This window comes from Alosa alosa, chromosome 24, assembly GCF_017589495.1.
Source record: "Alosa alosa isolate M-15738 ecotype Scorff River chromosome 24, AALO_Geno_1.1, whole genome shotgun sequence".
Lineage (NCBI taxonomy): Eukaryota > Metazoa > Chordata > Actinopteri > Clupeiformes > Clupeidae > Alosa > Alosa alosa.
The window spans coordinates 15,257,633-15,273,726 of record NC_063212.1 but is presented as its reverse complement, the minus strand read 5'-3'; the positions used below and the strand labels follow the sequence as shown (position 1 = coordinate 15,273,726).

At 41.3% G+C, this 16,094-nt stretch overlaps 1 protein-coding gene across 1 annotated transcript in view; it reads left to right on the top strand.

Moving 5' to 3' along the window:
* LOC125289084 (basement membrane-specific heparan sulfate proteoglycan core protein-like) overlaps positions 1 to 16,094 on the top strand; it is a 947,802-nt gene that overhangs the window by 386,713 nt on the left and 544,995 nt on the right. The gene's annotated exons all lie outside the window — the stretch shown is intronic.

Below are 16,094 nucleotides of genomic sequence, written 5' to 3'. Positions count from 1 at the left end.
GCTGAAAGGCCTATATGATTCTAACTGTCTCACTAAATTGCATTATCCACACTCAATTCTTACTGGTATCTGCTAGACAACAAGTACCAAAACATGATTAGTTTATAGATTTCACATGTAAAAATAATTTTATACAACCCCACCCCCATCTTGCCTGTTCATAATTCTGAGAAATTCTTGTGTGCATGTGTGTGTGTACATGTTTATGTTTATGTGTGTGTGTGTATGTGTCGCTTGCTTGTGTGTGTGTGCCTGCGTATGTGCCTGTGTTTGTGCATGTGCATGCATCGCATACATATGTCTACTGTGTGAGTATGTGTCATCAATGATGATTACCGTGAATGTATGTGTGTGCGTGTGTATCTGTTTATGCACCCCAGATAGCAAGCATAGTCGGCCGATTCTGGCTGAGTGCTGGCAGTGTCGGCTGAGGTCGAGTCGGCTGAAGCACAGTAAACACAGTCGGCCCGATCCTGGCTGAGTGCTGCCACTGTCGGCGGAGTTTCAGGTCGGCTGAGCCACTGTCCCCTTGAATGGGCGACACTGACACGCAGTAGTTGGGCTGATTACTGAGTGTCTTATTTGGCCCCGATTGGGGGGGTTTGATGGGCTACTGCCAGTTTTGAATCAATCTCGGCAGGCGGATTTCATATAGTGTGTGGCCCGATACTTTCAGGAGCGAACAATGATCAGTATCGCGGCTGTTGGCGGCAAAATGAAACATTTAGCGACAGCCGGGCCTAAACATACATGGCCCAATTTTGTAAAGTGACTGTCGGCCCATTACATGTGGAAGAGACGACCACGAGCAGAGCAACTGTTCAGTTTGAAACCAGGACGGCATGTGAAACTGTCTCGTTTTGGACACTGCCTGTGGTAAGTAACGATCAACTTTACCTTTACCTGTTATTTATTGCATGTAAATTATGAATGCACGTAGGCTTATTATTGCAGACAAAGTTTAACAAGTAGCATAACAAGAATGGGTGTTTCAATCTAACCCCTTGACGATGGCGAAGCTAAGCGGTAACATAGCGTTATGATTTCTTAGCCTACTTTGTTGGCCTAATTACCGTTAACGTCAGTGTTGGTGGTTACTCAAAAACGTTCAGTGCTGTAACGTTAGCTATACTTGCATAATTATGTGGTTTTCAAAGAAAAGTGTGATCTAATTATTTTAGAAATAGCTTAACAGTTAACAGTATTGTATGACTTAGAATATAGCGATTGGTAATGGTAATGATCATTTCATCGTTATCTATCCAACTTCAGGCACTAGGTAGGCAGGACTGAGACTGTATGCCTTAAGAGTGTGTGTGTGTGTGAGAGAGAGAGAGATGGTAGCAGGGTGGGTCCTGTCCTGGTCATGTAAAGCTCATCAAAATCTGTATTTTAAGGTCATTCTGTATTTTGTACTGAGGGGTTGTTTATGATCATGTAATCATTTTGAACACATATACTTCCATTAACCTAACGTTACTGTGACTTTTTTTAAATGTACACCTCAGAATCCAGGCCACACTGACCAGAGACGTGCACTCCTTTGGATGAAGAAGGCTACCCGTGTGTGAACCATTTCTTGTGTTGGAAAAACAGGAGACCTGAAGAGCTTGGTAAGTTTTACATTGATTTAATAGAATAAGTAATATGTTTTTGTTTAGATGACCCAAATCATAGGAATCAGGAATCAGCTATCATCTAGGCCTGTGTTTTGTGATATGTCGTTTTTAGATGCTTTTGGTTTGCCTTATCCATTATGTCAGCAAAGAACAGGAGTGGGCAGGAAACATGCACTGTTGAAAACATGGCCAACCAACTGGAGCACCCACAAGGCTCTTGTGAAGAAAGTCCACAAGCCTTTGTGCTTCAGGTCTGTATGTGTTGACAAATATGTCTTGCTCTTGGTGATTGTCATTGGTAATATATTAGCATTTAACAATCACACAATGTCTTGTTTGCCCAAAATAACTACCAGGGAGGTGTTACCAAGACAGCTGCAGAGTGGCAAGACTGGGCTTTAGTAATATTTTGTCAGACAATAAAGGATAAATAGTTTAATGATTTTTTACATTTCTTTTGAAATGACATGCTGTCCATGCATCTCAAATTGAAGGATGGATGGAAAGAACTCTTTGATCAACCCCCAAAGAGAGCTGAGTCTGTAAGTATATTTGAGTGGACAAACAGAACTTCTCTGACAGATGACATGTTGAAATCTTGCTTTAGACCTCATAATGATCTTATAATATTATTTTATACCTAAATGCAGTTTGGAGACACCCCCGGCTGGTAGTGCTGCTGAAACTGGTGGAGGCAACAATGAAGCGGCAACAGAAAGAGAAGGCAGGTGGCAAAGGTTGCTGCTATTGAAAAATACTTTGAGAGTGAGTGTGTGTGCATGTATGTAGCTGGGTAGGTCATGGTACATGGTACAAAAATACAGAATTTAAAGCACTAGCACAACACTTAACTCACAACCCACAACTACTGACAATGGAATTACTCTTTTAGAGTGAGTGAGTGAGGGAGAGAGATAGAATATTTCTGTAAATCTTTAATGTTAATTTAGAATAATTTATTTCTTTGAATCATTATACAGTTTTAAAATGTTTAATTGTTTGTGTTTTTGTATATGAAATGTCGATTGTTGTAGATAAAAGTAGCTTGTATATTTTAACTTGTTTAATTTCTAAAGTGTATATATGTAAAAAGCTTGTATAATTTTTTAAATGTTTGTTTTATTTGCAAGGTTGTGTTTGTTAAACTTGTTAATAAAAGTAGCTTGTGCTTTTAATTACTAGTTCTGGATTTGTGTTTATTTTCAAGTACTTTTGGTAGTTAATGGGCCGCATGTGGCCTGGGGACCCAGCCGACACTCAGTCAGATCACTTTTATAGTGTGTGGGCCAGTACAGGCCCAGAGGCCCAGCCGACACTCAGTCAGATCAGTTTTATAGTGTGTGGGCCAGTACAGGCCCAGAGGCCCAGCCGACACTCAGCCAACACTCAGTTATATAGTGTGTGGGCCAGACCTGGGCCAACAGAATGCATGACAGTCATTGCACAGTGTGTGGGCCACACCTGGGCCAACAGAAACAATAAGAGTCATTTCACAGTGTGTGGGTCACACCTGGGCCAACAGTTCCAATAAGAGTCATTTTACAGTGTGTGGGCCAGACCTGGGCCAACAGAAACAATGACAGTCATTTTGCAGTGTGTGGGCCATATCTGGGCCAGAGGAAATTCTTTGTGTCAGTTATCAGTAACTGGGCCATTGTTGGGCCGGAGGCCCAGCCAGAACTGGGCCAACACTCACAAAACTCTGAGGCAAGGTAGTGGGCCAGAGGTGGGCCGGTCAAATTTTGCTATCTGGGACATGTGTGCACATGGAATGGGTTGACATGGCCCCTTGAGATCAACATACAAAAAAAAAAGGTCCTCCTAAACCCTACGGTTCTCGAGATATTCACAGAAAACTTTGTCGGGGGTCCAGTCCAGCGGGGGGGGCTACAAATCAAAAGCCATGGTTCCATGCTATCCATGTGGGGTTACATGCCCACCCAGTTTCGTACCCGGTCTTACAGTGTCGGGAATCCTTGACGGAAATTTGTATGTGAAAAAGAAACGTCAGCCGGCTGCGGCGGGTCATAATAAATAGTCAAATTATCCACGTGGTCTTGACAGAAGATAGTTCACTTCACTTCTGTTTGAGAACTTGTAATGTATTTTTAACTTTTACAATGTCAACATTTTAAGCCATCATATGGAGTAAAATAAGCAGATTTACATTGTGGGTCATATATTCAGCTCTGTAACGTTATGTACTTCTGGAAAATTTATTTTTGACTCTGATTCCTTGTAGGTTGTGAGGAGCTTGCACATCTTGATAAATTATACTGCAGATGCAGCTATTTCACAAGAATAACTTCAAAGTTCTTGTTTTGAGCTAATTATAAATATGCTGTGCTTTATTCAACAAAGTTACTCAGATGAAGGTCTGACTGACCGAAACGTCAGTTCATCAGTGAATCGACCCTGTATGTGAAGTAAGCAGTAATGCGCTTTTCATTTTTTTGTTACTTCGAAGTGACACTGATTCCTTTAAAGTTCCAGAATTCATCCCATTCCTGCCTAAATGCCTTCAATTTGTTTTCAAGCCATTTCCAAAAGTTTGCTCGAATCCCAATCAAACTCTTAGGAAAACACAATCAGAACCAAATTGTAAGCACACCAGTTCGCACACACACACACACACACACACACACACACACACACAAAACACATACAAATACATAAATACTGACAAAATGTAAGATGAAATATGCATAAATACATTGAAATAGATGAACATGCATCTCAGCAAGAGCAAAAGGAGGAAATGTGTTCACCGGTAATAATAACCCTAGGGCCCTAATAGTGCAACCACATTTGTGGTAGGCTAGACCAGCACGCAACAACTCAGAAACAGGAAGACGTTTAGACACGCAACGAAGACATCGGACCAACTTTGTTCTGCTGTTCTGTAAGTCCAACAAACACATATATTTATGTGTATATGTAGCAATATATGAAGTATCTGTCATGAGTATTTGATATGCTGTCATTACAGTTGTTTGTTTGTTTTTTTTACAAATGTTTTGACTCAATTTAAATGTAAAACTCAAAAACCCTAAATACACAAATGCTAAACATGCAAGCACTTACTCTAAATGGTATTTTTGTATCAAAGAGATACAGAAGATAAAGAAATATTAAATTAACTGCTCTTTTATTGCAGTGTTTTCTAAAAAGAAACACATGTAGATAAAATTTTAAATCACGTGTCTAATGTCAGAGAATTTTTTTAGAAAAGTGTTTTAGAATAGTTAAATGAATAGAGTGTTTTAGAATAGTTAAATGAGTGCTAAGCAGAGAACATAACAGACCATACATGAGTTAGTAGTTTCAATGATTGTGTACCAGTTTTTGTGTCTTGGCAAATTGTGATCATTGTGGTCGTATAGTGTTAGTCAAAGTTTAACAAAAATTTGTACAAACACATAAAAACAGAGATAAACGTGCACCACAGCAAGGCCTCTACAGTTTTCAACTGTTCACACATTTTCAAAATTATTTCTCTTTTTTCCAATACTAAGCTGTATACAAAGTCTTTGCCAATGCGATGTTGCTGTTTGAGTCAGAGAACTTGTGTGACATGTAAAGATTTTGTGTCAAAGCAAAAAAACCTGTAACTGTAATGCAACCACATTTGTGGTACAAGCAGGCATCTACTAAACAGGAAGACGGCACGCACAGAGGACCAGGTCAACTTTAGTCTGACACACATTCCAACAGTTCATATATTCATATGTACAGTTAAGAACAAAATTATTCATACAATATTGATTTAATGTTTATTTTCTCTTGACCAATGGCAAAGTGAAAGAATCATTCCTGTCTCAAAACCCAGATTGCTGCTAAAAAAGTGCAGTCTAGAATCATTGTGGAGACATGAAGGTATTATAAGAACCATTTTGAGAGCTATGAATGCAAAAAAAAAAAATGTTTCCACTGATTATTAAAGGGTATGAATAATTTTGGACATGCCATTTTTCATAAAAATGTTTTTAAAAAAATCTTCTTTTTTTGATTCCATGTTTCTACCACATTGTCTTACAACCTTTAGCCATGTGGCAGTGTCATTTTCAGTCAGAACAAACATATTGGTCAAGAGAAAATTCAAAATCAATTATTCAAAATCAAAATTAAATCAATATTTGCCAGGGGTATGACTACTTTTCTTAACTATGTGTATTTCATATGATCTTATTGTGATCATCAGAGTTTAAAATGATTTATGTATGTGCACACCGTCAGAGACTTGAGCTGCAAAATGAACAGAGGTCATTTGTTTTCTATGAGAGCCGGCATCACATTTTGGGCAGCCAACCAATTCAATATTAGGTGTACACAGTTTAGAGAGCAAAACCTATGTGAATTTCAGTTCCTACTAAACATTTGTTCCGATTAGTGTTCGTAATAACAAGGATGAGAGGTCAAGTTAGTGTTTGTAGTAACTTAATACTACAAGCGATATACAGACTATACTTTCCAAGGTAGATGCAAAATGCTGCCAATGACCATCATTTACCAACCCACTCAAATGGGACAATAACATCTCCCAACTAGTGAAGAAAGGCCAGCAGCGCCTGTTTTTCCTCCGCCACCTGAAAGGACTACAGGTCAGTGCCCCCATCAAGGTACAGTTCTACAGAGCGGTTATTGAGAGTGTGCTAACATCCTCCCTTACGGTCTGGTTTGCCTCTGCGTCAGCCCGTGCAAAGGCCAGGCTACAAAGAGTCGTCCGGGCAGCAGAGCGCATCATCGGCTGCCCCCTGCCCTCCATCATGGACCTGCACAGCTCCAGGTCCATTAACAGATCTGTGAAGATTGTGGCCGACCCCTCATCCTGCCATAGTCTGTTTAATCTTCTCCCCTCTGGAAAGCGGTACAGGGCTATTTTGCCCAAAACATCACGCCACCGCCACAGTTTTTCCCCCCCAAGCAATAGCCCTCCTAAATAACTCTTAAACTTGGACTTCTTTGCACTTTATTTTTTATTTAACACAGCACTATTTACATTTACATTCCTATTAATTTATTGCTCATAATGGTTATGTTTGTATTTGTATTGTGTTTTTGTCTTTGTTTTTTTTTTGTCTTTCTGTTGCACTTTGTGTTGCCTGCATGGAGAAGACCAAATCAAATTCATCTCTGTATACATGGCGAAATAAAGTTGAATTGAATTGAATTAAAATTTAGGCAAGCCCAATTTCATATTTGTATCACATAAAGTAATACTTGATAGGCTATCAAATGTATTTTGTGTTGGGATACGTTATCTCAATTAAAATGTAACATATAGGCCTATGACTGAACATTCCAGCAGACGTCTGGAATACCTCCTAGGCTCAAGTGTCCAAAGCAGGGCTGCCAGAGCAAATTTTGCAGCTCAAGTTGCTGGTGGTGTGCATGTACAATGATACAACTTGTGATTGTAGCTCCACAGGACTGAGATATATATGGCCAATAGCTCAACTATGATTGTTTCATCAAAAAATATTAAGTTTTAACCCTACGCCACCTAGTACATAACATCAATACAAAAATCTAGCGCATAAGAGTAACTTGCTACTTTCCTCCTCTTGTGATAACAGGGGGAGCTACAGATTGTGTGATGGCACAGAAGTCGATTCTTTTGGTAATCTTTGGCACACTTTCAGCAGCCTATTTGGGTGGTGGTAAGTGCTTTATTGATCCCACTTAGGGTTGGGCGATGTCCCCTAATTGACATTTGACAATGTGTACAGTAAAATATCACGATGGACGATGATATCATCGAGGGGGTGGGTAGTTAACACTAATTACCATATGTGTGCCATGTGTACCATGTGTGCAATATCTGCTTCAGTGAAATCCATGTAAAAGATTAACAGACAACCAATCTGAACATTTGCTTGTGCACCAACCAGCAGAATACATTGCCAGCATATGCTGGGCCTGGCAAAAAAGCTACTTTAAGACTGTCAGGGGTCACTCATCTAAAATCTTCAGTAGGCTAATCTGTAGGCTACCAACCTCATAAGTAGCGCATCTCATTCCACGGCTGTGGAAAGTGAGGGCTGCGTGTCTGGTGTGTGGGGGCGTGCCATCACGATGGTTGCTTCCCATCAACCATGTCTGAAGCAGTGCCCCCTGCTGGGTAAACCCTAAATAACTTTGGTAGTTTCTTCCCACAGTCCTTACCCTTTCTGGCTATAATGCTTTGGTCTAACTAGCGGGGACCCCTTGACAGGCTCAGCCGCACGTCTTACCTATTGTCATAAATAACCTGAACCTCCTATGTTATTTAAGTGAGTCTCCCCTTGGAAGGTGATGAGGCTTCTGCAGGGAGGTTTGCACTAGTTTATAGGAAATTTTTCATGACTAGGCCCTGTCAATGTGACGTGTGGAGAGATTTGGTCCCAAAAGTTATCTAGGAACACAGGTTCTCTTTGCTTAGGTCGAAGGTTGCTTTTTATACTGGCCAGCAGTATATCTTAGCCCAGCTAATAATCAAGCTGACAGCACGCAGTAAGAAAGAAGAACAGGAAGCCCCATTAGTTACTCCGGATCCCTATACTTCATGGCAAGGGTGCCTCCCCTATGCATTCTATGGGGCATGTCAGACTGCAGAGGTCACAGGAAAGTCTATAAATATTGACAAGCATTCTTTTGACAGGAGGTTACAGAGTTGTGTGGTAAAAATAACGTAATCATCCACAGAGAGGCAAAAAATAACACACAGCTGACCGTACGGTAGAGTACAAAGCTTTATTCACGACGCCGGAGACAGGTTACAAACACTAAGATAAAACGCTAAGATAAAACCAAAATAACTGAGATCATCCTTGTATAATGTCGACATTTATTTAAAGTGTAGCCAATTGGACAACAACCACCCCAGTAGATATTTAACAGCTAAAGTGTTGTCTAATTACTGGAAATTTCCCCACGTTTCCCGCATTTTTTAGGATTTATTCCTAACGTCAAAGTTTTCAGTTAAGCAAGGAGATCATAAATGTTGGTTACAAGGAATGTCACTAGGTGTGGGCACCAGTGCGGTCACCTCCTTCACAAACTACTCTGAGGAGTAACCATGGACCTTCAAATATGTCTGGACACTCAGATGATCTGAGTGGCCACCAGGGGTCTGCGGTCTGTCCAGCCCCAACTCGTTCAGTCGCCAACAGGTTTGGGAAGTACGAGTGGAACCGCCAGTTCTTAGTCCCGCCCACAGGTCGGGAAGTTCGGTCTGGCATTGCTTCAATGTGGGCAGTATGCTCGCCTCTATATCGGGCGGGACCAATCAAATCAGGCTTTTACGATGATGGACAGGTGAGCAACAGCCTGGTCTATCACGCCATCTGAGCACGCTTTAGATTATGCTTATGTTTGAAACAAAAACGCTGTGGCTAGAAGGATACATGACTTTAAGACCCCATATTGAAAATTCATATAATTTAATGAGGTTGTATCACTGAAAACGATTATTTCTGAAAACTTTGGCAAAAGTTGAGATGTGGGGAAACTCGTGGTTTCACTTTCATCAAGGGAAAACAGCGTGTTGCATTGCGACATGTTCCCTCGTTCGTTTGAAATTTCTGATTGACCACCTGTTCGAGGGATTTGCGACAGCTTTTCCCAGCTGTTTAACATGTTTGTAGCATATCACTGTTCAACAGAATTATTTTTAAAACGGAGGGGATATAGGAAAAGAAGGATGGTTCGTGTTTTTTCTTCCTACACCTCACGGTAAGCTATTTTGTTGCTCTGATTGGTTAGGGTCTATCCAATTGAGTGCAGAGGCATTCTTCCCTCATCGGGTTGAAACACGCCCATAATTATGTCCCAATGGAGCAGTATCAGACTCATATTCTGACTAGAATTGAGTATGACTACGTCAGGCTAGGAAAAGGCTGTGTCAGCAGTAACCTCAGTGTGTTGCTTCTTCTCAGATCCTGGTGGCTTCTCTGTTTTTTACAAGATCACTGAAAAGGACTGCAGTGTTAGATGGTATAGTAGGGACACAGCTTCCGCATTCATCACAAATGTGTTAAAACTTTGGAACCTGTGCTGTCTGCACTGAAAACTGAGCTTCTTTTGGAGTGTTTCGAAACAATCCAGGCATCTCAAGACATTGATTCAGTAACAGTTCGAGAGCTAAAGGGTTTTCTCCAATGTTTTCAGACCCTAAGTTTCTATTCCTTTTGGACCTGTTTCATAAAATCATGCCCCATATACTGTATATGTGCACAGCTGCAGAAAAGAGGAATTGACACATTAGAGGGTTACAGACACATTTGTGGACAGCATTAGAAATATTTGTGACAGTGTCTTGTCCCTTTGTGTAAGGCATAGCAGTGTTTAGGCTGAGCACAGGGCCACTTCAAACTTTGACCAAATTGTCTATGATGTTTAGACCTTTTCCTAGCCTGGGTGCCAGCCGAACTTAGTCCCGCCCACAACATTTGAGGTCGGGAAGTTCGGTCTGGCATTGCTCCGTTGTGGAGCAACTATGCTCGCCCCAAATCTGGCAGACCAATCAAATTGGGCTTTACGATGATGGACAGGTGAGCAACATCGCCTCGTCTATCACGTCAGCTTAGGTTGATTATGTTTGCAACAAAAACGCTGTGGCTAGAAGGAGACAGATGGCTTCTAAGACCCCATATGGAAAATGCATATTATTTCAATGAGGTTTTATCACTGAAAACGATTATTTCTGAAAACTTTGGCCAAAGTTGAGATGTGGGAAAACTCATGGTTTCACTTTCATCAAGGTGGTTGGTCTGATTGATTAGGTCTATCCAATTGAGTGCAGAGGCATTCCCCTCCTGTATCGGTTGAAACACGCCCCATAATTACGTCCCGTATATTCTGACTAGAATTGAGTCAGGCTAGGCCCCAGCTGTGGCTCAAATGGCAGGGGCACCTGCACTGTACGCCGGCGACCCGGGTTCGATTCCCGCCCCGTGGTCCTTTCCGGATCCCACCCCTGCTCTCTCTCCCATTCGCTTCCTGTCACTCTCCACTTTCACTATCATTAAAGGCATAAAAAGGCCAAAAAAATACACTTTAAAAAAAAAAAAGAATTGAGTCAGGCTAACCTTTTCCATGAAATGGAATTATTGACTCCTAATAATCATTCAGTGGATGTCGCTTGCCTTCTTTTCCACTTCTCTTTGGGTGGGTCTACTCATGTGGAATTGTCTGTCTGAGGCAGCACTTCATCACTCTCCAAAATCTGTAGAAACATAATTACAATGTTATTATTACAATTACAAATGCCTTTTCCAATCAAATGATGATAGGCTTAAACACTACTGCTGATATGTAGGCTGAATTGACTATAATGACAGTATATGTTGGTTTAAACTGAACTCAGTCTGAGAAACACCATTGTCCTTAGCAGAGCCATCACCTCCTCTGACACTTCAGGCTCAGATGAGTCTTGTGCACAGATGTTGGAAGTAGTTGGTCTTTTTTTTTTTTAGTTGGTTTAGCATACCTGTCTTAGATACTTCTACTTTTTTGGAGTTCTCCTCTGCACAGATTCACATAAAAACGTTATTAGCTAGACTGCTCCAATGTTAGCTTCAGCTGTTTGTCTCCATAGTTGACGCTTACTAGTTACACTGTAACAGGATGTTAGCTATTAGCTAACTCAAACTAAACTGTGACTGTTTAGAAATACAACAATGTCAAAATACACACCTGTTATCCCAACAGACATGGTGACATCCCTCCATGCTCTTGCTTTCAACAATTGGTCATGATATCCCTTAAGTGAGAGATCATATGACCAGCCAGGATCAGTTTTTCCTTTGCCATTGTTGACATGTAGCCTATGTCCCGCCCCCTCCTAGATCGTCAAGAGAGAAGTGACATTGACTAGCCCAGTGTTGTTCTAAAAGTTGAACAGATTTTGGGCCTGTGTCCACCAATCACGTTTTTGGAGCCGACGGTGGATTTTCTATAGAAATCCTATGAAGTTCAGCGTTCACAGTGCTCAGCAGAAAAAAGCTCACGGCGCTGACCGTTTTTTTCCCGCAGCGCACAGAGCACTGAAAGTTGAAATCTGTTCACTTCTCTCTTGCTAGCCAATTGAAATTGAGGAAGGGACAGGACCTACAATGTTGGTAGTGGCAGAGGAAAGCTCAATCAGCCTAGTCCGATGTGACTAAATATTAAAGGGACACCAGGCAAGCCTGATGCTTTTTTCTCACTTAAACTCCCCCGCCGGGTCTGAAGCTCTTTTCCTTTCTTTGCATCTTCTGTCAAGGGTTTCGCTGCTTCTTTGCCAGTTCTGCCATTATATACACGTTTGCAACAATCGCTAGCGTTTTGTTAGCCTCCTCTGTGCTGTGGATGCAGGATGGAAACTGAAACTGCTTCGGTCGCCGGGGTACGATACACTGAACTTTGTAAGCTGGGATATTCTTCCTACAGGCAGTAGGGGCGGGCGAGAGAGTCTTCATTCGCCCTGTAATGAGTCATTTAACCATATCCCGACTTACGAAGATGAGTAATTAACACGAAAACGTTGCCTGGTGTCCCTTTAAATGACTGCTGCAAACCGAACGCAAATTACAAAGCCTGACCTATTCTATTGTAATGCCAAATGAGCTCCTTTTGTCTTAGATTGCTGACATTTCAGTTAGCTAGTCACATAGCATTAATCCGGTGTTAAATGGGTTTTAGATATGTTGATAAGTATGACCATAAGCTAGTCATGGACGAGGGGTGAACCTATCCAGACCCGAAGCATTCTGAACCTAGACAGTTTTTACTGATTCTTCCATAGCGCTATTAGCGCTAGCAACAGGGCATCTCTCATACTGCACATAAATCACTTGTTATAACCCATATACAAGGCTAACAAGAGCTCCACACTTCATTGACAGTAATTAGGTTCTTAACATTTAAAACAAGGCGTTGGCAACATTGTATGTGTGTTGAACGTTTATTTAGAGGACAGTTTATACAGACAGAGACTACCTTCAGTAACTTTTCCGCTTGTTTTCCGGGCGACGCCATTTTGAATCTATTGGCGACCAATCTCGTGTTGTTGATGGAAGGACTGTGCGCGTGAGCAATCAAAAAGGGGGTGTGTCGTCGATAGACTTATCAAATCTGAAATTCAAAATAATAAAATAAGAAACAATGATGCACAAATGTTTATTTTGACTGCACAAATGTGCACAAGGGATTCCAACTATTTTGAAATCATTTGGGTGTTAATGTGGTAGGCCTACTGAATGACCCCAGGTCACTAAACAAGTTTAATATCTTCCAGACAGTTTTTGCACAATTTTTTATTTTGCCTGCAGGAACGAATCAAAATACTTTTATTCATATTTTCATCATGTGGGGTGCCAACTTCACAGAGGTTGAGTGGCTCGCTGTGTAGAGAATGTTGTTGAACATGACTCTTTTGTTTTTCCCTCTTAAGGATCAAAGCCCACACTCACATTAAGTCCGGACCACCATCCCTTCATAGGAGACTCAGTAACTCTGAGATGTGAGTTGAGTGTTTCTTCTGGTTTGGTGTTCTACTGGTACAGACACACACAGACCTCTGATCCTGTGGCCCAGACTGATGGAAACTCCTACAACATCAGCTCTGTTGAAATCTCTGATGGAGGACAGTACTGGTGTAGAGCTGGGAGAGGAGACCCAGTCTTCTATACTCAATATAGTGATGCGGCTGATATGAAGGTTACAGGTTAGTTGGTTTCATTGCAAGGGTATATATCCTTCTCTTTACGGTTCATTGTCTACCTATCAGACAAAAGGTAAATACTGTAAATAATTCACAATGGTATTCTTTTTTGACAGAAAGACCAAAAGCAATCATTACAAAATCAAACTGGACAAAGTTCTTCAGTGGAGAGAAGGTCTCTCTCAGATGTGACATAAAGAGTGGGGAGATCAGTGACTGGGAGTACAGATGGTTTACTTATGGATTGATGGTTATGAGGTTCTCAAACCATAAAGGTGATGAGTTTGAAATCAACACACCTGAGTATGAAATCAATCCATCACGAAGTGGTCGCTATGCTTGTAAAGGACGAAGGAAACATGGTGGGAGAGAATCAGACAAAAGTGATGCTGTTGATATTACACTTTCCTCTCGTTAGTATATGTTTTTTCCCATTTACTTTACTGATCACAATTATCTTTTAATTAAAAAAAATTAAATGTATCTCTGGATACATGTCTCATTACTTGTTTTACTCAGTTTAGTATTTTTAAAGAATGATTCTGGGGTGCGGATCATATCGCTATTTGGCTGCATCCTCTGTCCTCCGGTTTGTGCCCCAGAAATCATTCAAAGCTCGACGCCATGAAGGATGCTTAATTTGTCTTGTTTTCTGTGGAAGCTGAGATGCGTCCTTCGCGTAAGCATTTTCAGTCTGAATGTACAATCATCAGTGGCGGTCCTAGCTCGTATGACATCCTAGGTAACCACTCCCCTCAGCGCTCCCCCACCACCATCACTCATGTTGTTACCCCCCATGAGTGAGTAGGACATCTAATTTCTCATGCCTGTCTCTCCTTGATTCCTTAAATTTATTTCTCATTTCCTTCACAAAATTAATTAGGAGGGGCTAAGACATGAAGAAGAAGGATGGACAAATAGAGAAATGAAATGCACCCCTGATGTTTGTACAATTGTTGTCGTAATGGTAGCAGTCATGACTGATTATACAAAAAGCGGCTTTTCTATATTATACATCATCTGAAGGCTTGTGCTTATAAAAATGTTGTGCCACAACTTTCTGTTCTTCTCATGCAGAGAAAGCTCATGCAGTTCTGAGTTCCTTCTCACATATCTGGTTGACTGAAGGAGACTCAGTGACACTGACTTGTGAGGTTAGAGTCTCCAATGCAGGCTGGAGATTCCTCTGGTACAAGAATGCACCCTATAGACCCGGGTTCCCTCAAGTGTTCCATGAAAGCAGTGGATATTATGTAGAGCTAGTGTCAGACAGCATCAGAGGAGCTGGAGGCTCCTACACTCTCAGCCCTGCTGCTCTTAGACACACAGGGGTTTATGTGTGCAGAGCAGAGAGAGGAGAGCCAGCCTATCACACAGAGTTCAGCAATCCTCGGCCTCTCTTGGTATCAGGTGAGTCTCTGTTCAGTTGTCATCTAAACAGTTGTGTACGAAGCAGGGTGTTTCCCAGAGTCTTTCATTTTCATCCTTTGTAGTGGCTTTCTCAGGTGTGTCTCCTCCAGCTTCTGTGATCATCCATTCAAACTGGACCCAGATCTTTACATCTGAGCCTCTCTCCCTGAGCTGTGGGGTTCAGGGTAACTCTGCTGGATGGAGACTGAGGTGGTTCACAGACAGAAGAGAGAAATCAAAGTGCCCCACTGACTGGAGATCAGAAACAGGATCCAGCTGCAGCATCAGCTCAGCATCTTCATCAGACTTTGGAGTTTACTGGTGTCAGTCTGACTCTGGAGAGCAGAGCAATCCTGTCAACATCACAATACACAGTGAGTGTAATCATACATGATTTGTTGTCTTTCAACATTGTACACTGTAAATTCAACTCGATATTGTAGGATTGCAATAAACAGAGTGAAGAAAGAGTCTCACGTTGACAACGCAACGGCGTGTCATTTATTCAATCATACTAAAACGATATCAAACAAACATGGCGCTGCCGGTGATAACAACAAACCAACAGCTTGTCCTTAAAGAGACAGTGTCCCTAAAGCAGAAAGAGATAATGCAGTAAGCACAGAACGAGATAATACAGTATGGTGAATTATGTCCATAGTGTCCACTACAATATTAATGATTTAGCACAACTTAATAAGTGAATTTGTTAGAGTGTGCATTTGACAGTATTGGCTATACTGAAATACTGATGCAATGTTAGACGTGGGATTGTGTCTTTATAGTGAACTCTGACATGTATTGGTTGGTGTTGGTGAATGTTGGTAAATGGAGTATGGTCAGGGCAACTTTTGTGGAGATAGCCATTGGAAAAACTTTGGAGACCCATTTCAATATTTGACTAATTCCTCTATTCTCTCAAAGTGAAACTGATTATCAAGTAGTATTGGTTAGCACGCATGTCACACAGTTTAGGCTTTATTACCCATATGCATATTCCACAAATTGTCTTAAGTCACTTTGAAGATAAATGCTTGAGTTACTGGTACTCAAAATATATATTTGTTTTAGCTCAAATTAATGAATTGAATCGGATGTCTTATGCTATACTCTTTATAGATGGAGATTTGATCCTGGAGAGTCCTGTCCATCCTGTGACTGAGGGGGATCCTCTGACTCTGCGCTGTAGATATCGCTACCAGCCATCAAACATCAGTGCTGACTTCTATAAAGATGGGACACTCCTGCAGACCTCCACCACAGGAGAGATGACCATCCCTGCAGTCTCAAAGTCACATGAAGGCCTCTATAAGTGCAGGAACCCAGAGAGAGGAGAGTCACCACAGAGCTGGATCATTGTAAAGGGTAAAAATAATAACATT